Raw genomic sequence first — 22,173 nt, forward strand, 5'->3', positions numbered from 1 at the left:
CATGAAAAAATAAAGTCTTCTAGAATCCAATTTGTTTGGGAAATGTTGCAACGCACATTTTGATTTTTAGGTGCTAAGAAGTCTGGTAGTAGCCTTTTAGCAATAGAGATAATACCTCATAGACAGAATGGGCTATATAATAGCAGAGCCCAGTGTAAAATGAAACTAAAGGGCCTCTTTTCCAAAAAACTATCGACTTTCTAGATGGGGACAACAGAACAGTAAACCAATGGTGGAACCCTTCTGAAGCCTAAGGTCTGCACAGGTCACATGCCCACAGGGCTGCCCTGCTCACGGGGATACTGGAGCATTAAATGAGACCATGTATGGGGCATGCTTTAGTGCTTGCATATTGTAAGCAGTACATAAATAAATAATAACTGTGTTATACACATGGTTTTTAGGACTCTCGGTTGTAACAGAAACTCACTTTATCTAGCTGAAGCAAAAAAGCAGAATTTATTATAAGGATCTACGCATGTGTTACAGAATCCAAGGGTAGAGGCTGCCAGCACGGTACAGGAAGAAAGGGGAAGAGAAACATTGCCAGGACTTTCCTTTTCTCTCTCAACTCCACTCTTCTCTATGGGTTCCCTGTCCACCTGGGGGGACGAGTCAGCCCAGAGATCCCTGGTTCAACAGACTTCTCAGGGGGATATTGGAATCCCTTGGTCCCAATTCTGAAATCTGAGGGAGGGAGGGTCTCTGATGGCTCCACCTATTTTCACCGATTAAACTATATAAACTCTTCTGCTATTATCAGCCCAATGGAGGGGGAAGGATAAGGCAGGCAAAATATGTCCATCCCAGTGTCTTCCATATTTACTTGATCATGGGACATTTCTTAAAGTAATACCTATTAGCACTGACCAGAACACACTTGGGAAATGTAGGTGTGGGTAACAGGAAGCAATAGAATGGTTGAAGAAAAGGCATGAGTGCCAGGAATCAGATTTTCATTTTAGATGGCAGTGATCACAACTAACTGGAGGGAGTGAGACTGAACACAGGAAGGCTTATGAAGGGCCTGCTACAGAAATCCAGACCTGGGGAGCAGAGGAAAAGACTGTCTCCAGAAATATTTAGGAAGTAAAAATCTGCAAGGCTTCGCAAGTTGCCTTGGTGGAGAGAGGGGTATAAGAGGAAGAGACAAGGATGGTTCAAAGGACTAATCTGGGGGCACTGAATAGGTGGTGGCACCACCAACTATTGAGATAATGCAAGAGTTGGGGGGTGGGCGATGGGTTCAGTTTTTAACATGCTCGGTGCCAGGAAGACTATTCAAGTGGAAATATCTAAAAGCCTTAAATTTAGGCCAGAGGTAAAAGCTTGAGATAGATTTCAATGTCATACGCTTTTTGGTAATAATTAAACACTGAGGAGTTCATGCATTCAACACAATTGTTAAACACCGGACGAAGGTCTAGGCACTGGGGAACACAGCATGCCCAAGACAATAAACGGTCCCTGGAGGTCCTCGTGGAGCTTACAGTCGCCCGGAAAGATAAGCAAAGCTAAACAAGGCACTCTGTTTCCTAAGTACAGAATGTCAGGAGAGCCGGGAGTTGTGCAAACCATGGAAAAGAAAACAAGTTGGATACAGTGCCGGTGCCCTACCACATTACAGCTGTGTGACAGGGAGAGGCCACGAATTGGGTCTCCTGCCTGGAATGGCCACTACCAAAGCCACGGAGCCCGGCCGGGCCGGCAACACCGGCGCGGAGTCTCCAACTACGGAGGGGAGTGTGCTTGGCCAGGGCAGGCTGCGAGTAATGAAAATCAGTCACGAGTGAGAATCAGCAGGAAAGACCCGAGTTTCCTTTGTGTTTACCCTTGGCCCAGGCCAAGCGTCGCGGGCCGGCAATTTGCTGAGTTGGCTCTACTTGTCAGGAGGCAACGACTAGTAGGATGACAGTCGATGTAAGGAGTTCCCTTTTCCACCCAAAATGCGTCTCCATCGTCTTGCCGCCAGGAGAGGGTAAGGGGGAAACCTAAAGGCCTGGATTACCATCAGGCTTCTGTGGGTACCAGCACCCCGGAAGCAGAAGGCGAGCAGTACATCGCAGTTGGGGGAGAACAATGAGCCACCCAGAAGGAAGCGGGGGTGGGGGGGATGCGAATTCGGAAGTCGAGGCCCCACGCGGGAAGACAGCCAAAAGCAGCACTCGGAAACACCACGCCTGCGCCGCCCTTGTCTGGCGCGCGCTCCCGCCAGGGGCAGCCGCCGAGCCGAGAACCTGCTGCGAGCCCCCAAGGTGTAGGAGGGGGAGCACACGCCGGAGGAACGGCCGAAACGCGCGAGCGCGGAGAGCGTGCGCACGCGCAGAGCTCCCGCCGGCCGGCGCCGGGAGCGCGGGAGAAGCGTCGGAAGCCACTGAGAGGAGCCGCACGTCGGTGAGCACTTGCCCCCTCCTCCCCTTTCTCCCGGAGTGCACTGCGCGCGCCCGGTGGGCGGGGGGGAGGGGAGGGGAGGGGTGGCGGCGGCGGCAGCCATGTTGTTGTGAGTCTCTGTGTCTCACCCTCGGTGCTTCGGTGGTTCGGAGGAGGAGGGGGAGGAGAAGGAGGAGGTGGGGTGGGGGGGAGGGAGGTAGGTGGAGAAAGAAGATATTGCCGCCACCGAAGGCGGAGGAGGGGAGGACGTCTAAGAGCGACGCCGCCGTGTGCCCAACGGTCGGTGTTCCCGGCTGAGGCAGCGCGGCCGCAGCAGCCCCGTAAGTCGTCCGCGCTTGCTCCCTATCCCCGTCCTCCGGCGCCGCAGGGGCTGGCTCCTCGAGCTTTGTGTGGCGGCCTCGGCGGGAGTAGCCCGCGGGTGGGAGGGCGGACGGGGCCTGCGGGCTGCCCGGGGCCGCTGCGGCCTGGGGCCCGCTCGCACAATGCAGGGGGAGGGGTGCCGGAAGGGGGTGTGCTCCCGGCGTGGGGGGCTCTCGGCTTTCCCGCTTCCTTCCCTCCCCCACGCCACATTCTCGCGGCTCTTGGGTTTAGGCGCGCTTGGGGTTAGTCTCCGAGCTGTCCGTCCGCCCAGCCCTTGGGTCCGAAAGGGGGGAGAAGCCGGGTGGATCCAGAGAAGCGTGCGAGTTGGAAGTGGGCGAAGAGGAAGAAGTGGGTTTATGAAAACAAGCGTGGGAATTCTCGCGGGCCTGAGTGTGTCCAGGAAAAGCTTGCGGTAGACAGGTGTGGGTATGAAAGGAACAGCGACTTGGGTTCGACTTGTTAGGTGCCATAAGTAAGGAATGTTGTGTTGTTTTTTCGTTATTGGAACAGATTTCGGTACTCAAAAATATGTAAATTAAAGTCAAAGAAAAGATTAGAGGCTTCAAACATTTTAGCAATAGTTTTGTGTCTGAATTGGGCTACATTTTGGGAAAACAAATTGTTTTCAAGTTTTATGCCCAAACACGCTTGTAAAAAGTTAGTGCTACTTCTGAGAAGAACATAGCTAGAGAAAACCCACTGTTCTTAACTTAGCTTTTCATTCTAACAAATATTTAAACATTGGGGGGGGGGTATTGCGGACATATTAGCTGTAATAAAACAGTCATATCAGTTAAAATCAGGACTTAGTACTTTGTGAGATTTTTAACTTGTTAAAACTGGAGACAGATTTTCTTTATAAAGGTTTTTAGAGAAATCTTTCTTAGACAAAAATGTTTTTAAATGCTTAAGAGAAATGTAATGCATGTAAAAGTATGTCAATAAAACAGTTTTAATAAAGGGAGTTACCTAACGATTTTAAAAACTTGTTTACTGCTTCAAAAACTTGTTTACTGCTGAGATTCTCGTTTAATAGGTGACTAAACCATGTGACCGTAGAATATTGGAGGATGATTTAAGGAATTCTGGAAGGAATCCTGTTAAAAGTAAACATACATATTTTTAATTGACTAAGCTTCTGTTCTTAGTCTTTCGATATCCTGCTTTTTAAAAATTATTTGCTTTATCTGCACAGTCATCAAATAGTTCTTGGCATTTTCCTTACTACAAAAATGTCTTTGGAAGTCCAATTTTTGGTGAAATTAAGTTATTTAGAACTGTCTTTTTGGTGTCCTCAAGTGTGGTTTTTGTACGCAAAAAACATTTACTTTTAATTAAAAAAAAACTTACAGATGGGAATCCTGGTTCTTAAAGTTGAGTATTTTTTAAGTTCATTTTTCTTATTTCACAAGTCTAGCTATTTTATCTTCGAGTTAGATTTCCTATTAACCTGAACATCTTCAAACAAAAGTTATGTGTAATTTTAATAGTTTTCTTAATTTGAGTCCAAAGTTCTCTTAGATGTTCCAATACTTTGTAAGATTTCAACTTTTAAAAAGAAGTCTAAATTACTGTCATACTTAAATTGGACTTACAAGGTTGTCACTTTAATAGGCCAATTTTTTTAGGCATTACAAGTGTATAAACCAAACAGTGCAGTCTTAACATAACACTGATATTAGGATTTTGGTTCTCTTAGATCTTCAGTACTTGTTTGTAAATCTTTTCTGGTGGTGAGACAATTTGTCTTCCTGTGCAGGTACTTATCCTAACTGGCAGAAGTAATTATGATCACAGATTTGGGCCAGGTATGAATCCAAAGCCAATCTTCTCAGTGACCAGACTGCCTCCTTTTTATAGACACTGATAGGATCTTCAAAATTTTAAGTGTATGTTGGTTCCTATCGCCTGAACTCAAGTTCTGCGTACTTCCTAATTCAACGACCTTTAAACTTGATGGGTTTCTAAGAGAGTATTCTGTATTTTTTTAAGTTTTCTTAGAACATGGTATTTTAAACAGCCGAATGTGTCTCATGTGGCTTTGGCTTGCATTCACAGTTTGAGGCCATTTTACTGACAGGTGTGATTAAGATAAAAATTGTACTTATAACTGACTAAATTGGTTTGTGACAGGTTTCTTGATGTTTTTTTAAGAAGGCATAAAAATAGTCCTACTTGCTCCAATTGTTCCATCTCCTCACTCTTGCCTTTGATGAATTTGTAAGAGGAACTGATCGAGAATGGCTCAGCCCTTTTCTTCTTTTTCTCTTTGGGAGTCTGCCCCCTGCAGAAAGCACTTTGTTCTGCTGCTTCTTGAGGCCACCAGGGATAGACTCTGCCCTTTCCGGAGGAGGAGTATGGCTACCCAGTGCTACCTGTGACTGGGTTAGGATAATTACGGGGTGTGGTGGTAAGCTCTGTTGGCCTGAGTCTAAATTATGCTTTCCAGGGTAGCTTTATCAGTAATAAAGTAGCTATTTGGATTGCCATCAGTCTGACTCCTGTGTCTCTCTCTCACTTCTGAATTCTGATTTTGGGAAATGGTTTCCTCAGACTATCACTTAGATGCTAATAATTTTAGTAGTGATTTTTGTTTAGCAATATAATAGACATTTTTTATTTAAAATTTACTGCTTTTGTAGTGGAAAATGTGAATTTGCCGATAAATATTATTTTCAAGCTTTTCTAGTGAAGCACTATAGCCTTATTACATAGGTGGATGCATGAAAAATGCTTTTTTCCTCAGAGTTTCAGGTAGCAGTTTGTTGAGAGACATAAGTTTAAAAGGTTAAAATGTATACACATTTTTTTTCTTTTTTTTATTGGGGAAGGGGAACAGGACTTTATTGGGGGAACAGTATGTCAGTCTTAGTTGCGGAGGGTGCCGTTCAGCTTCAAGTTGTTGTCCTTTCAGTCTTAGTTGTGGAGGGCGCAGCTCAGCTCCAGGTCCAGTTGCCGTTCTCTAGTTGCAGGAGGCACTGCCCACCATCCCTTGCAGGGAGTCGAGGAATCGAACTGGCAACCTTGTGGTTGAGAGCCCACCGGCCCATGTGGGAATCAAAGCGGCAGCCTTCGGAGTTAGGAGCATGGAGCTCCAACCGCCTGAGCCACCGGGCCGGCCTTTGTATACACATTTTAAGAAAGAAAAAAACTATTAAAATTGTAATACTCAATATATACTGATAACAAAAGATGAATACAAGTCATGTATACATTTTTTTGGCACCCCCGGTATTTTCTTTTCCTGAGTGGCGTTTTCTTCCAGTAACTCAAAAGATGCAGCTTCTTTATAAATGAAAAATTCAAGATTTGCCTAATCAGTTACCTTCCAGAGAGTCGTTTTAATTCTTAATGAAATTGTGGTAAATTTTATCTTTTGGTGACTTTTTAATGAAAAGTTATATTTTACCCTTGTATGGCTTCTTTTTATATTTCTTAAAAGTGCTTAAGAGAATTAAAAAGGATTGGTTATTCAAGCATGTTGACAGTTTATGTCATAGTTTCTTTAATATATTCCACCTCTGCAAATTTAGCCACTGTAATCCCACCTGTTTTCAGTTCACATGTCAGATTTTCACTTCTTACTCTCTTACTATTTTGTCATGGACAGATAAAAGATTTTAGAGTACTGGAAAACATCCAGATGTGTATAACTTCTGTGCATATGCCAGGATTTCACTGTAGCTGTCAAGTAGAAAAACAGGGAAGAGGTGTGAAAGGAGAAGGGAGAAGAGGTAGTTGGTGTGTCAGAATACTTTGATTGCAAATTGGACAGGAAAAAAAAGGCAATCATTATCACCTACCTAGGATAAAATGTATATTGGACTACAAAAATGCTTCCTGGAAGGGATTTGGTGAAATTGACTATAAAATGACACTACAAAACCACTTATTCAATACCTGCCTAGCAGAATAAAAGCTGCAAGTGACTGCCAGAGTACATAAAAAAAAAAAAATGGTGTGTGTTTGTGGGGGGGGCTTTTTTACATTTTTTCCCTCTTATTCCTGAAAAATGAGTATGTAGAGAACCTAGTTTGAGGATAGTTCTTTGTGGACATCTTATGACAAGAGTAGCAAGTTCTAGATTTCAAAGTGGCGGTCTCTGATTTTAGGCACTATTTCTGAAAGTTCTCGTGATCAGTGAGAGATAGTCTTAACTTGACTGTATAAGATGTAACTGGTTTTCATTCAGATATTAAAGAAGGTAAATGAGTGGTAGAGGCAACATGACCCTAACTAAATATATGTCTTCGTTAGGCAGTCAAATGAGGCAAATTGTAGGTAGAGAAAAATATGGAATGTATTGTATGATTTATTAAGTACCTGAAGGAATTATATACAGATAAAGAGCTACTTAACATCTTTCGTTTTGGTGACCAGGTCATTTATTAACATATCTACACAGTATTTTATCAGCACTTTCAAGATGATTAAATGCAAAACATTAAGTTTTTTAATGGTAAAACCTGAATCTTTAAAACCAATTCAACATATAAACAGAATTAATATTGGAAGTTTAGAAAGAATGATAACTCCAAGTTATGCCTACATATTTTTTCTTGGATCTCCTTGCAGTTGATTACTTGATGAAAAGTAATTGATTGCTTTTCAACAAAGGAAATTTTTTAGGTGCCTTCATTTAACCTCTAAATTATGTGGCTCTTCACACTAGCAGAAATGGAGTTCTCTAGAATCTTGCCAAAGATAGCATTGTTTGCTAATATTACAAGTCTGGTTGAGAAGATATTCGTGGAGTAATATTTGGTGAACATTCAGTCTGTTTGTTATTGTGGATATTTTAAATTGTATCTTTTAATGAAGCTGGGCTACCAGAAATTTGCCCACATTTTTTGAGATTTGTAGGCCCATCGTGTGCCAGACTGTCCTTAGATGGTGCTAATTGATCCCTTGTTCTTCAGAAGTTTGTAGGCAAGTGGAGAGGAAGGTGATTCAACTTGTGATTGCCGTGCAATACACCAAGTGCCCAGTGGTGCTGTTACAGAAGTGCTGTGGATTCACATAGGTAGACACTGCAGGGCTCAGGAAAGGCTTTCTACAAAAGGTAAAGTTTAAAAAGACTTAGAAAAGTTATTTAGACAAGAGATGGATGAAATGGTATTCAGCCAGAGAGATTAGTATGTTGTAGTGATCTGATGGGGATAGCAGAGCTTAAAGTGGGGATCGGAGGAGAATTGAAGAAATATGACTGGAGAGATAGGTAAGGGTCCACCAGATTAAGGGGTTTATCTAATTTGGACAATCCTAAAAGACTTTGGAAATCCAAGATTATAATTTGGGAAGATTTAGACTATATTGTCCTGGCACCCTTACAGAATTACTGTGGAATTGTTTTCCCTGGGTTGTGTTAGGAATTAGGTACATGACCTTGTTTGAGGGACTGACTAGAAAAAATGAGAGGACACAATTCTGTGTCCTCTGTAATACTCCATATAAGACATTTCTTTTAAAGCTTACTACTAGAAATAAGGTTACCTCCAAGGAATTGGTATGATTCGTTTCTATGGATAATGAGAATTGTATGTAATTTACTGTATACCTTTTATTTTTGTATCTTCAGAAATTAAACTTTGAATTTAGTTACTATTTTTGTTATTCAATATTTGCATCATTTTCCAAATATTTTTGTTTTATTGTTTATATTTCCTATGAGATACTTAGTGTGCCTTCTTCCAAATTTTTTTATTTAAATACATACAAATTTCATTTAAATTATATTCAAGAATATTTGTACCACAGACACTTCTTTGGGTATGTAACTTAACACGCCTTGAAACTAATACAGATTTAGTTTCAATTCAGACATTATAGGTGTTTGGTTTTTTTTGTTTTCTAAACAACTTAGAATTTTTTTAAAATTTCAGTATCTTTAGGAAATTGGTTTGGTCATCTCATCTCACTTAAAGGAAACATGATCACCAGTTCAAGGCTTGTTCTTGAATATTTGAAGAACTTCAAAAACCACAATTTGTATTCATCACCTAAAAGATTTCTCTTGCTTAATTCAAAGATTTGTACAGTTCATATATTTTTCTTAGACTGTTCATGATAATGATAATAAACTAAATATTTAAAAACTTAACTGTCATGTTATGGTTTTTCTTAGATGCAAGTTAAGAACATTGAAATATGTTACATAACTCATGCATTCATTTTTCTTTGTTTTCTTGGAAATGACTTGAAATACTGATTTTCAAAATATCTTTTGTGTTAACATATTTACAGAAGAAAGTTATGGTAGTACTGGGTTAAAGGTAAGTGGGTCTGACTTCTCAGAGCATTTACTATGCTAAGGACAGAGAGAACGAACTCCAGAATGACCATGTGCTGTGCTTGCAAAAGAACAAGTGGTTGCTGGGGAGCAGCATATCTTAAATGTATTTAATGAGAAACCTCTTATTTCGAAGAATACTGAGTTGGTGATTAAGGAACACACTTTGGAAAATTACAAAGAAAATGTCCTTTTAAAACTGCTTTAACACCTGCTGCCTAAAATGATGTTTAATATCTCCTCCCTTGTGTCATATCATGCATCCAGATGACTTTATTTAGTTCTGTTACAACGTAATCAACACTTTAGTTATTTCTCCTTGGTGGTATGTTGATTATAATTGATAATGTGTAACAATTGAAAATTACTAGATAGCCATTTGAGACAAATTTTCAATTGTTGAGCATTCAACCTAGTACTAATACGAACCAAAGATAACACAAAATCTCTTGTACTGGATTCTGTGATAAAATCTCTCAACAGTAATGCATTTAAACTGTATTAATATAGGACCCTTTAAAAAATTAAATTTATTTTGCTACCTTCAACAGTCCTTAATACACAGAGAAATACAAAAAGAAAGACAACAGTACCTTCTTTCCTACCAAAGTTAGGTGATTTTTTTCATACTCTTTTTAAAAAAATAAAAATGGGATCATATGGTACATCTTAGGCAACTTGATATTTTTATTTAATATGTACCTGTTACTATGTTAGTACATACATGTTTAATTTTAATAACTTGTAATATTTAGTATATGTAATATTTAGTATATTTTGCCAAGCCATTTTTCTGTTGTTGAATTTGGGTTCAGTTTCCCTTTTTTAGCTGCTATAAGCAAGCAATCCTGCAGTAAATAACATACAGTTCATTTTATCACGTTGGTGCAGTTGTTTATGCAAGGTAAAGTCCCAGAAGAGAAATTCCTGAGTGAAGGGTTTTATATTGATTTTTAAACAGAGAAAAATGTGTTCATTCATTATGATGGGTAATTAATGCTTTTATGTTTCAATTTCGTATAGTATCTCATTTAGTATTCAAAATAACCCTATGCAGGAGGCATTGTTATTCTCAGTTGCAAATGGAGAAACAGGATCAGAGAGTTCAAGTGGATTGAGTTTTCATTCAGCTAGTTAGGAACAAACATGAACTATATATATTCTAGGTTTTTGATTCTGGTTTCTGTTATACCATGATTACACTGTGATGAATGATACACAACTTCTTAGTTGAAAATCCATTAGGGTGTTTGTGGATATATTCCTTAGCTGTAGGTGCTGTGGTAATTTATAAGGGTCTCAGTCCAGTCTGCACAGGGAGGCATCACCTGAAGAGCTTTAAAAATGCTAATAGGGGCCGGCCTGGTGGCTCAGGTGGTTAGAGCTCCATGCTCCTAACTCCAAAGGCTGCCGGTTCGATTCCCACATGGGTCAGTGGGCTCTCAACCACAAGGTTGCCAGTTCGATTCCTCAACTCCTGCATGGGATGGTGGGCTCCGCCTCCTGCAACTAAGATTGAACACGGCACCTTGAGCTGAGCTGCCACTGAGCTTCTGGATGGCTCAGTTGGTTGGAGTGCATCTTCTCAACCACAAGGTTGCCGGTTCGACTCCTGCAAGGGATGGTAGGCTGCGCCCCCTGCAACTAGCAACAGCAATTGGACCTGGAGCTGAGCTGCGCCCTCCACAACTAAGACTGAAAGGACAACAACTTGACTTGGAAAAAAGTCCTGGAAGTACACACTGTTCCCCAATAAAGTCCTGTTCCCCTTCCCTAATAAAATATTTAAAAAAAAAATACTAATAAAAATCTATGCCTATTTCCCTGCCCAGACTAATTCCACGCCTTGGATAGATGGGGTCTGAGTATTTGTAGTTTTAAAAGTTTCTGTCTAGATTCTGATGCACTGTGGGGTTTGAGAACCAGTGACCTTACAATAGTGGTGCTCGTATCCCTCAGGGGTACATGAAACTTTTCCAAAATGTTAGCACACTTAGTCTTCTGGGACTCAGTTAACAGGTCCTCGCTATATGTACTAAGAAAAGCATATAAGTCTGATCTGTTCCAAATCTTAATGTGTGCTTTACTCCAGGTGGTTAAACCTTCAGGGCACCAAACTTAGAGTTAGCTTCCCTTAGTAGCTAACATTACTGTTAATGCAACACAGAACTGGGATAATGTGGCTTTCATTGGGATTTTCTGAATTCAGATCAGCGATAGTATTGGGTAGTAGGAGGAGTAATGAATGGCAAATTTTTTAAAACCAATTCACCTCTTATTCCCTAACCTGTTGTCAGAGAATACTTGCAAAGCAAAGAACAATTTTATGAAATACTATGAAAATTAGAAATATATAAGTCATGTTTTATCACAGTATACTGTCAAATGTATGATTTGGTTGGCTCCATTTTTTTACACTTCCGAAATATATCAAAGAGTAGGACAGAACTCACTTAGATGAAATGGTTAGAAAACTAAGTGCTAAGGACATAAGTGCAATTCCTTTAAATAAGGTGATGAGAGAATATTTGTATCTACAAATTGGATTTTGCATTTTTAAAACCCAAAGTGTTATGATGGTGTGGCTAGGGACACTTAACTGTAATAGGTATTGAATCCACATGTAAAGTGCTTTATAATGCCTTAAAAACCCTTAGAAGTTCACAAATAAGACTAGAGTGAGAATATTTCTATTTTAAGTGATGCCTAGGTTATAAGTCATGATACATAGTTTATGTATAGGTGAATTTATGAAATATGTGTGTTCTACCATGTATAAGGCCATTGATTTCCAAACTAACTTGACTATAACTATATAATGTATTTAGTGATTTTTTTTAACACATATGTACTTTTTTTTTTTTTTTAATTCCTATCTCCCATCCCCTGCCCTTTGGCCACCATCAGCTTGTTCTCTATATGGATCTGTTTCTGTTTTGTTTTCTTCGTTCATTTATTTGGGTTTTTTTTAGATTCCATATATAAGTGAGATCATACGGTATTTGTCTTTATTTGACGTATTTCACTTAGCATAATACCCTCTAGGTCCAACCATGTTGTTGCAAATGGCAAGATTTCATTCTTTTTTAGTTACAGTTGACATACAATATTATTAGTTTCAGTTGTACAGCAGATTCCATTCTTATTGCTGAAAAATATTCATATATATATTTTAAATAGTTTCAAAAATGTAAGTAATGAGTGGGGAATATTCAAGGAGTAAAGAACTACGAAGTGTAAAATAAAAATCATGCATGCTTTTCCCCCCAAAGGTGACCACCTTGACAGTTAAGTGTCACTCTTTCTGATTGTTTTCCATGTATGCATGGATATGTATGTTTGTATCCTGTTGAGAAGTGGGATAGAAACAGACTGTTTTTTACCTTGCTGTTTTACTTCTTACATATGCTTAAATACATTCATCTCTTGGTTTTTGATGGGTGCATAGTTGATAATTTTATCAGTTTACCTCTTACAGTATCCTTTTTGGTCTCTCTCTCATAACTGTTAACGTTTCATTGAACAGTGGCAAAGTTCCATTACGTGTTTTTTCTCTTCTAATTCTGATTTAGAGAAGTTTTAAAGTCTAAGGGTCATATCATAGACAGTGTTATGAATATGTTGAGAAATATCAATTAAATGCCATGGAATTAAGAAAAAGATTGCTTGGGGTAGGTTTCAGTGAAGAAAGTGGCATTTGAGCTAAACTTTGAGGGATTTATAGGATTTGCACACGAAGAGATAAATGGCAAGGGCTGTCAGGGAGCTAACTGAAACTGTAAGCAAAAGGAAGGTTGGGGGAAAGAGCTTTTAGAGAGCTGTATAATTAACATATCAGCTGACTGATAGTTTCTGCTTGGTTGATTTGGAAAGGAGCTTGGAACTTCTGGAGTGTTATTGTATTGAATCCTCTACCATATTAGTAGCTTTGGCTGTTAGGGTAGGGAAATTGGCCACAATTTACTTGTAAAGTATGAATACAATACATACTTTGCTGGATTGTAGTGAGACTTAGATATAATGTGCCTAGTATGATCTCTGGCATAAAATTGAGTGCTCTTGTTCTCTTTGGGGGTGGAGTCTGATAAAAATTCGTCTAAAGAGGTTTGTACTCATTTGGAAATCAGTTTTTAGGGGGAAATTTCCGTATAGTCAAAAATAATGATTGAGGAAGTAAGTGACATTAAGTGTATACAATAGCTTGGACCCTAAGTAGGTTAACCTTGTGGAGAATAACCCCCTTACAAGCTGCAGTATATACATGTTTTGTTTTGGGGAAAAAAGGTTTGTCCAAATTGTACCTCTCCTTTAAGGCCCAACTTAAATACATGGCTTCACATGGTTTTCTGTCGTATTGTTATATGTACTTTATTAAGCTTTTAAGGACATTTCCAAATGCAGAAGGGTACACTGCACCCTTGGATATCATCCCTGTTCAACAATGTATGAAATATTCTTATCCCCATATTTTGCTTTTTAAAGTAATATTTCAAAGCAAATCCCACATAACATACCATGTTTCCCCGAAAATAAGACCAAGCCGGACCATCAGCTCTAATGCGTCTTTTGTAGCAAAAATTAATATAAGACCCAGTCTTATTTTTTTCCCCCTTTTTTCCACCTCCCACACACACACACACACTCTGGTTCAAGCCGTTGTTTCTCAGTCTAGTTGTGTAGGACACAGTTCCCTGGCCCATGTATATGAGCCTTGCGCTTCCCCCCAGCTGAGGTCGCGGGTCGTCGGTCAGCCGCTCACAGCAGCTCTTGCCGCTGCTGGCTGCTCACGCTGGCAGCCGGCCACTCATGGCAGCACACGGTAGCCCGTGGCAGCACACAGCAGCCCACAGCAGCTCATGCCAACCTCCGGCTGGAGCTGTTATTCACAATCTTAGCTATAGAGGGCTCAGCTCGCTGGCCCATGTGGGAATCGAACCGGCAACTTCGGCGTTAGGAGCATGGCGCTCCAACCACTGGGCCGGCCCTACCTGGTCTTATTTTACTATACTGTAAGACGGTGTACAATGTAATGTAATATAATTCATATAATAACTATAATATAATTAATATATATAATTAATATAATACCAGGTCTTATATTAATTTTTGCTCCAAAAGACACATTAGAGCTGATTGTCTGGCCAGGTCTTATTTTTGGGGAAACGGTACTAGTTGAAGCGTCTCTCTTATTGATGAGGACTTATTTAAAAGTACAATTCTCTTGCTATTATCACAGCTAACAAAATTCCTTAATATTTAATACCCATTCTGTATTTAGAGTTCCCTGATTTTCTCAGAAAAAGTATTTTCTATAGTTGGTTTGTTAGAATCAGGGTTCAAACTAGGTTTACACAGTATTTTGACATTTAAGCCTCTGTATAGTTCTCTCCTTTTAAAATTTCATGTACATAACAGTGAGAAGAGATGATTTTCCCCCATATGCTGGATTGGGTGATTACTTTTCTTGTGTCATCTGTTGATTTTGTTCTTCTATCATATTTCTGATTAACCAGTATTATCTAGATCTAGCAGCTTTATTAGATAGATTGAAATTTAGTGTGTGGGGTTTTTTTTGAGACAATAATTTTTCATAGGTGGTGGGTGCTGTTTCATACTACATTACATCATGGGAAATATAATGTCTGCTTGCACTTGTAGGATGATAGCATAGTAAATAACAAAATAATGTTAATTTAGAAACACTGCTTTTGGGGGCTTATATAATATATCTTTGTCATTCATATGTATCTTTGACTCATTAGAGCCACTGTATCGAACCGTTTTATAAGCATGCCATCTTTGTTTTCATCTAAGTTATTTGATCTTCTCTCAGGTGATAATCTAAAAGCATCAAAAACTGACATTGAGATTGTGTAGTGTGTAGATCTTCTCTAGGAAGTATTTTGTTTTTTGAAATAAGGAAATTTCCCTAAGTGGTATTTATCAAAGTAAATCAATTGAGAGAATGACTTGTAATACAAGAGACTTTGTAAGGACTCAAAATATATGGTGATCTCCTTTGAGAAAATTTTAAAGAAAAAAATATCTTGCATTATATTTGCATATGTGTAAGTATATGTGTATTTATCCTTTTTTGCTTCTTTGAGAATATCCCTGAGATTTATCTTCAAAGAACTAAAGTAGTCTTGCACAGAAGTATTTGCTAAATTTTTATTTATTCTTTAAATGCTGGTGCTGAAATAACCTAATCAAATCTTAGAAGATTTGAGCCAGGTCTTTGAAGAGTTCTAGTTTCTGGGAGTGTGTATACTGATAACACTGAATTTTGCCAAATTTCATTCAAAACATAAACCTTGACTTTTCCTTAATATAGTTGAGTCAGTAATGCTGTTCTTTATGCTAGTAAAACAAGCATGCATACTTCCCCCCGTGAAGTGCTTGGACAAACAAGTAGCAATTATCAAAAAGTGTTGATGTGGATTTTGGCTCAACCACTAGCTAAGTGACTTGTCCAACACCCCTGGTAAAAGTGTGACTCAGTTCACGCCCCCAGAAAAATAAATTACTAGGTGTTGATGGTGATTAGTAGAAACTTCTAATGTTAAATCTTTGAAGGCTAATGGTCTACTATAAATACTAACACCTGGATTTAGGTTTACCTTTGTCATATGGGTAAGAAAAGGCATTGCTAAACAAATTAATTTTGTTGGCAGATTTGCAAAAGTGACTTAATTGCTGACGAGACGAAGGTATTCTTTAGGACTTTAGCACCTGTTTGTTTGTAGTGAATACTGCTAATGCTCAATGATTATGTTCATTAAAAACAGTCCAAGGAGGATGGCTACCAAGGATGATTTATAAGCAGCTTAAGTTACTCTTTGTACTGACTTATATTTATGTGAATTACATTTTCTGGTAATTTCGTTGTTTTTGTAATTGATGCACGAGGTAGCAAACAGGCTCATGGTATTGGAGCACTAATTTGGAGAAGAAGTGCCAGTGGGAAGTTGTTCTCACCATATGATGTTGGTAAATGTCTTCAAGGGGTACAAAGTCTGAGCAAAAGCTTTGTTCATTTGTCTCAAAATGAGCATCATGTACTCATACCAATATGTATGAAGACATTTGTAAATAGTCACACTATACAGAGATTAGTCAACTTAATCTGAATTTACATTTCATAAGATGTAATTTTTTTCATTCAATATGGAGCATTTAGATGGCTAAGAAAGTTACTAGCCCCTCTGACCTTAGAGTTTAATTTCTATGGCCTTAAAATAAAACTAATTATATGAGAACACGATTAGTGTCATATGGTGGGTAGAAAGTGCTTTGAATACCATTTGTTATGGCTCTAAGTGGGTTTCTCCCTGATTTAGCTTCCTGTTTATGGTAGGCATACAGTGAGGGATTGGATCAGATGCTCTCTGAGAAAAGTTAGTACTCTTAATGATATACATGTACTTACTAATGTATATTCTTGGTTCGTCACACAAACTGTAAATCTTTTCAATTACACATTAGTACACATGAAAACTCATAGGACTTAACCAAGTTATTTGACGTGCTTTACCTGTTTTTCTCACATAATTAGTAATAATGCTTCTTACAGAAAAATTAGTTATTACAGCCATACACCTTGGAGATATTTTAGGTTTGGTTCCAGACTACTGCAATACAAAGCAAGTATCACAATAAAGCAAGTAGTGAGTGATCTTTTTGTTGGTAGAGGGTCTTGCCTTCAATTTGTAGAAAATAGAACATCTGTGAAGCCCAATAAAGGGAAGTGCAATAAAATGAAGTATGCCTGTACTGTTAGATTTTAGAATTTAATAAAACATTGTGTTTTTTTTGCTGAGAAACAACTGTAACTTCAAAAAACTAGGAAACAACCATAACCTCAAAAAATAGCTTTTTAATTGAAATTTACCTTAAGATTACACAGGGTCTTGGCCATAGAAAAGGTTCTATTACGTTATCTTCTATATTAGCAAATTCAAATTGTTTTTTAAAGGAAATAATATTGGGAAGTTTCATGGCTGAATAAGGCAGACAAAAATTGCAGACTCTCTGCCTCAAGCCATACTGTGTACAGTGGTGCCTGGGTTTTTGAACGTAATCCGTTCCGGAAGACCGTTCGAGTTCTGAAACGTTCGAAACAGCCGACAGCGAGGCCTCAGGATCTTGCACTGGACTTCAGAGGCGTGTTTGAAAACCGAAGCATTTACTTCCGGATTTACAGTGTTCGTAAACTGAAATGTTCGTCAACGGAGATGTTTGAAAACCGAGGTACTACTGTATAATGTAATTCCTGGGTATATTTTCTTCTAGTAAACATAGTCACTTGAGTATTATGTAACTGGTGCTAGGTAGTCTGTTGCTTGTTAGAAGAAAAGATTGTTCTTTTTCTCCCTAAGATCTGAAGTTGGTTGGGTAAGGTTGTTGAATTCATGACCAAATTCTTAGGTTTCCCTTGCTTTCAGATGATACCAACATTTGTAGCTGCATTGGACATAGATTGGCATTTTGTAAAAGTTTTAGATTCCCACTTAGTGGCATATGTGGGACCCTGCCCTTTTACTTTGTTATTGCTCATATGGAGGTTATTGCAGGAGAATTGAAACAGTTTATTTTCTTTCAGTCTCATTGTTTTGCCCACTTTTCCTCCATTTTCTTCCTTATGTTTGAAATAAATGGTAACACCCTAACCTAAGCCTGAGCTTGAGTCTCCCTGTGTTGTGTTTTTTTGTTTGTATTAAAGTCTTTCCTCTGTAATGTACTTGGTCATTTAAAGAAAATAATAAAATCACCGTTTAAATGTGAATCTGAAATCCATATTCATCATAAAAAAGTATGTGTGTGGATAGTATAAATGAAAAAGTTGGAAGCAAAGCCCTGGTGCTTTTTTGGTTTCATCATATTTGAAAGTGGATTGTCTACATTTGAGTTTGTTTTCGTTTGTTTGTTTGTTTGTTTGTGGAGCAATCAAGACAGTAAATGCACTAGAGCAGAGGTCTGCAAACTATGGCCCACAGGCCAGCTCTGGCCCACCACCTGTTTTTGTTCCGCCCACTGTCTAGGATTGGTTTTAGGTTTTTAAATGGCTGGGGGGGGAATCAAAAGAGGAATAATTTTGTGACACATGAAAAATTTATGACATTCAACTTTCACTGTTGTTTATAAAGTTTTATTAGGACATATCCCTGCTCGTTCATTTTGATACTGTCTGTGGCTGCTTTTATGCTAAAAAGGCATAGTTGAAAAGTTGCAACAGAGACTCACAAAGTCTAAAATGTGTACTGTCTAGCTCTTTACAGAAAAAAATTTGTTGACCCTGCACTGGGGCATGATGACCACAAACGTGAGAATTGATCCATAGAGCTAAGATACCTCTCACATTTATCCAGAGGTTCTTTATGACCTCATCTGTTTGGACCACACAGATGAAAACCTGGAAGCAATAAAAGGGCTTCAGTAAAATGCCAGTGCTTTACTCTTGAGAACATTTCTTAAGTCTACCACTGTTTCCTTTTTTTAATTAAGAAAAATCTCCCTCCTTCCATTCATAGATTATACAGATTTATTATGGAAAGGTAATAAACTACAGATTAAATGAAAAAAATGTGTGTATTCTGATCATTTAAGGACTATATGGCTTTTGGTTTATTTCCTTTCAATCTTAACATCGCTATATAAGCATTTTCGTATTACAAACTCAAATATTTTTAATAGCTACGTAGTACTCCATTTTGTAAATGTGTTGTATCACTTTGCTATTGTGGGGCAGTTGTGCAGTTTACAATTTCAGGATCTGCAAGCAACACTACTGCAAACATCTTTGTACATAAAGCTTTTTTGTAGTTAGGTTTTATTCTTTGGATTGATTCCCAAAGTTGGGGAGACTGATTCAAGAGATATATACATCTATATATATTCATATGATGCCAAATTGCTTTCCTAAGAAAGGATTCTAATTTTAGAATGTACAGAGGTAGTTTTCTACTTAGAGACTGTTCTCCTGTGCGTGGATACCTGAGGCTACAGGTTACTGCACATTAAAAGCAACCTGATTAGAAAGGTCTTAGTTTGGTGTGAAAGTAATTGCGGTTTTTGCCATTGTTTTTAACCTTTTAAACCGCAATTACTTTTGCACCAACCTAATAGCAGTGGTGCTGGTAAAGATCAAGTCAAGTGATACTCAACCTGAGCAAGGCAGGAGGCGGAAATAATGACAAAAGCAGACACAAAAGAGACAAACACTGAGAACCCCAAGAGCCTTAGAAAGTACCCGTTCTTTCTAGAGTAGTCTGTAATGATGCTCTTAATAACTAGTATTTGGTGAGCACTTTTTATTAATAGCTCACAAAGCACTTCTGGATACATTTTCTCACTTAACTTCACAACAGGTAAGTAAATTAAGATTTAGGATTTAGACAACTTGCAAAAAGTAAAACCGTCAACTCTATATATATTCTGAATCTAAGTCACATGTCTATTCTACCACATACATACAAAATTTGTCCATTATGCTTTCTTTAGCATAGCAGAATAATAATACATCTTGAGCCACTTCCATCCTAAATAATAAAATCCTTATGTTTTTGGCCATAATAGAGCAATTATCTTAAGAACAACCTGTTCTCAGGATATAGATAAGTATGATGTTACATTGAAGATTTTTATAAAGTTACTAATTGATATGATCTTTGTACATTGAGCCCAGACTTCATGGGTTAATATCACTTAGCATATGTTTATAAATTGAATTATGAAGTCAGAATTATGTGGATACATTGTCACGCTGGTAGGATTTAAATTTGTAGCATTCATAGGAAATTAGAAGGCTGAATGAATATTAGGCGATTCCTGATAACATGTTAGCAGTATCCTGAAGCTTTCAGATGATTGGCCATTAGATTTGGAAAACAGTTAATGTTTGGAAGAAGTTGAGGCTGTAATGGAATGGGAGATCTATAAAATATAAGGGCAATAAAATGTCAGACTTAAGAGAAAGTGAGATCACAAATGTAAATCTAAAAAAATATGAGCCTAGAGTCTAGGGCAATATGAAATCTTATGAAGTACTTACAGAAAAAGGAATGGACTTTGTCCAAATTTAGGGAATTTTGAAGAAACATTTAGAAATCAAAGATGGTTAAAGTAGACTACTAAGACATTAGTATGAATTGTGTCACATTAAGATTGAGAACTTTCTGTGGCTATGAAGTGGTAGGACACACTAGGACCATAATTCCTTCTTTTGATATGAGGGGGGTATATAAATATTGAAAATACATGTACATAAAATTTTATCCACGTATATGTGTATGTGTTGTGTGATAAAAAATGTTTTGATCTCAAACTGGGTTTTGCTTTAAAATTCAGTGTCATGATGGTATAGAGATATTATATAGTAGGTATTGAATGTGCCTGTAAATTGGTTCATCTACATGTGTTATAAAACCCAGTATACAATGTTGAAATTCTTAATTTAAATGTGCATATGTAATTTGAAAGAAATTAAGAGGAAAAAATAGTCCTTTGTACTTATGCACATACTTCTATTTTTGGTGCTCTTCATTCCTTCCTGATGATCTGAATTTCCATCTGGTATCATTTCCCTTTGGCCTGAGGAATTCTTTTAAAGCATTTCTTGAGGTGGAAGTCTGTTGTAGCCCATTTTCTTTTTATCTAAAAATGTCTTGGTTTTAGCCTTTATTCTTGAAGAATATTTCCATCAGATAAAATTCTAGTTGGGCATTTTTTTCTTCTTTCAGCACTTTAAGGTCTAGTCCTCTATATTCTGGTCCCCATTGTTTCTAGTGAGTGGGAAGTCAGTGGTGATTCATATCATTTTCTCTCTTTATGTAATGTTGTTTTTCCTCTAGCTGTGTTCACGATTTTCTTTTTAACTTCAGTTTTCAGTGTTTTTTATTATGATGTGCGTGGGTATGAGTTATTTTCTTTTCCCTATTTGTCTTGCCTGGGGTTCACTGATTGTCATCTGCAAATTTTGCTTTCATCAAATTTTGGGGAATTTCTGGCTGTTGTTTATTCAAATAATTTTTCCACTCCTTTCTCTCTTCTTTTTCTTCAGATTGGAAATCTGTTGATCTGTCTTCAAATTCACTATCTCCAATCTGCCAAGTGTATCCAGTGAAAATTTTTTAAATAGATTTTTCAGTTTCAGAATTTCCATTTGGTTATTTTTACAGTTTTGCTTTGCTGAAATTTTGTATACTTTCATTCATTAGCATATTTTTTCTTTCATCTATGATCACAGTTATAATAGTTGTTTTAAGATCTTTGCTAATTCTAACTTCTGGATCATCTTGGGGTTGGTCTTTATTAATTGAGTTTTCCATTTCTACATATGTATAATAATCTTGGATTGTGTTCCAGATTGTTTATGTTTGAAGATACTCTAGATTTTATTTTATTCTTATGGAGAATATTGGACTTTTGTTTTCATGGGACTCTATAAATTCTTTTGACCTCTGTGGTGAGTCAGCAGCAGACATTTTGCTTAGTTCTTTTATAGCCTTAATTGAGCTACTTGGAGTCGTCCTACACATGTATATAGTTCAGGGATTGTCTAAAACTCTGAGCAGAATTTGGTTGCCTCCTTTTTGAGACTTCCCTCCTCATTTTCCAGCAGTTCTGCTTGCACCAAACTCTGTCCTTTGGTTCTTCAAGCCTTTTAAGACTGGGGTCTCTATAGGAATTTTGGCACCTCACCTCTACCCCCAGGCCTGTTCTTAGCCAAAAAAACCATTTTAAAAATCTGTGCCAGTCCTCTCTTCTAAGTGTAGGCTATCCTCCAGTTTGCTTTTTAGCTGTCCATTGCGTTCAGTTGTTTGTTTATTGTTTTATTTTTATTTATTTTGTCTGGAGTTTATCCTTATTTGTAGGAGGGTTTGGTCTGATTGGAGCTACTCCTCCAATTACCAGGAAACATATCAGACTCATTTAAACTCTTTGAAAACAGTGATCATATTTTAACTCATTTTTTTCTGTACAAAATCATACACATTGAAGATGACCAGTAAAAGCTTACTGAATTAATGGAAGGATGAATGAAATGTTAACTTTGTGAGAACTGTTAATGAATCCAGCTTTTCTAGCAAGAGAAAAGAATAGCTTATTTGCTGTCCATGTATGTTTGATGTATC

The 22,173-nt window shown here is 37.9% G+C and overlaps 1 protein-coding gene across 11 annotated transcripts in view; it reads left to right on the forward strand.

Moving 5' to 3' along the window:
* The first annotated feature begins 2,319 nt into the window (after positions 1 to 2,319).
* Positions 2,320 to 22,173, forward strand: part of PUM2 (pumilio RNA binding family member 2) — an 88,720-nt gene continuing 68,866 nt past the window's right edge. For 5 of the 11 annotated variants that reach the window (XM_033124240.1, XM_033124242.1, XM_033124246.1 and 2 more), the window contains exon 1: positions 2,560 to 2,711. The gene's annotated coding sequence lies outside the window, so the exon portion shown is untranslated. Of the gene's footprint in view, positions 2,395 to 2,465; positions 2,712 to 22,173 lie in introns of those variants that run through there. The other 6 variants (XM_033124250.1, XM_033124248.1, XM_033124244.1 and 3 more) reach the window with 3 other exon arrangements.

The sequence above is a fragment of the Rhinolophus ferrumequinum genome, chromosome 13 (genome assembly GCF_004115265.2).
Source record: "Rhinolophus ferrumequinum isolate MPI-CBG mRhiFer1 chromosome 13, mRhiFer1_v1.p, whole genome shotgun sequence".
Taxonomy (NCBI): domain Eukaryota; kingdom Metazoa; phylum Chordata; class Mammalia; order Chiroptera; family Rhinolophidae; genus Rhinolophus; species Rhinolophus ferrumequinum.